The sequence below is a fragment of the Protopterus annectens genome, chromosome 8.part0 (genome assembly GCF_019279795.1).
Source record: "Protopterus annectens isolate FY-2018-M chromosome 8.part0, PAN1.0, whole genome shotgun sequence".
Classification (NCBI taxonomy): Eukaryota; Metazoa; Chordata; order Ceratodontiformes; family Protopteridae; genus Protopterus; species Protopterus annectens.
The window spans coordinates 242,797,806-242,799,391 of record NC_056741.1 but is presented as its reverse complement, the minus strand read 5'-3'; the positions used below and the strand labels follow the sequence as shown (position 1 = coordinate 242,799,391).

General features: G+C 36.6%; 1 pseudogene; it reads left to right on the top strand.

Annotated features, from left to right (window-relative positions):
• Positions 1–436: 436 nt before the first annotated feature.
• Positions 437–1,309, top strand: LOC122808005 (annotated as a pseudogene).
• Positions 1,310–1,586: the final 277 nt, after the last annotated feature.

Below are 1,586 nucleotides of genomic sequence, written 5' to 3'. Positions count from 1 at the left end.
AAATGAATACAGTGCTATATAATATATTCTACTATCAGGACCAGTTTACATTCACAATGATTTGTTGATGCTTTATTTATTTGCATTTGTAAGAAACTTTTAAGTACATGAGTAATGAGTTTTAATTAATTGTATCTTGCATATTAAATACAAATGCTCTTACTTTTCAAGATGCTGCAAAATAGTGTTTGTGCCTGTAAGTTGTAGACTATCTACCATTCCTTGGAAATTATAAAACTTGGTGTCAGTACGATTTTGACAGAGGTCAACGTATGACAAGTAGCTGAGAATGGTATCTAGTCTGCTGTTCGGACTAAAGTAATGAAAATAATTGTCCATTTCCAGCTGCCATTTCTTTAAGCTTTTTTTGAGCACTTTGTACATCTGCATATTTATTATATGTGGAGAAAGTGGTTCCCATTTTTTATTAATCAAGATGTCTGAACAGGCCATCTCCTTTCTCAATGACTTCTTGGCTGGTGGTGTAACCGATGCATTCTTAAAAACTGCAGCGGCACCTACTGAAAGAGTCAAACTGTTATTACAAGTGCAACGTGCAAGTGATAAATGACTGCAGACAAGAATTACAAAGGCATTATTGACTGTGTAGTAGGCATTCCTGAAGAAAAAGGTATGCTGTTATTCTGGCATGGAAATTTGGCAATGTCATTAGGTTCTTCCCTACACAAGCCTTAAAATTTGCCTTCAAGGGCAAGTATAAGCAACTGTTTCTGGGTGGTGTTGTCAAACACCCCCATTTTTCACAGTACTTTGCTTGTAACCCTGCATTTGGTGGTCCTGCAGTTCCAACATCTCTTTGCTTTGTCTAACATCTTGATTTCATCCTAACCTGTCTGGCGCTCATGTTGGAAAAGCTGCAATGGACAGAAAATTCCATGGTCTTGGAGACTGCCTTGTAAAAATCTTCAAGTCTGATGGTCTTAGAGGCTTGTACCAAGGCTTGAATGCTTCAGTTCAAGCTATTATCATCTACAGAGCTGCTTATTTTGGTATCCACAACACAGCTAGAAGTATGTTGTGAAACCCTAGAAACACATCATCATGAGTTAGATGATTACTCATACTGTGACTGCTGTGGCAGGTTTAATATCCTATCCATTTGATACAATTGATCATTGCATGATGATGCACTCTGGGTGAAAAGGAGCTAAGATCATGTAATCTGGAGCAATGGACTGCTGGAAGAAAATTGAAAAAATGTGGCAAAGCTTTCTTCAAAGGTGTACGGTCTAATGTTCTCAGAGGCATAGCTGGTACTTTTCTGCTCATTGCATACAATGAACTTTAAAAAGTCATTTCAGCACTTTTAATTCCAATATATAAGTAGGTGCAAGCTGACCGAGTAGCATACTTTATAGCATAAAAGGACATTAAACTTCTAAAAATCCACTCTTTTTGATTGTATCATTTCTACTCCACACTATAAACCATTTTGCTTGTTGTCTATAGTAGAAAGTGTTTTAAACAATAAAATAAAAGTTTAAAATGTTAAAAAAACTTGGTGTCAGAACTGGGAACTGGGCAGGAAAAATGAAGACAAGGATGTATTCTCAGCTCAGAACACA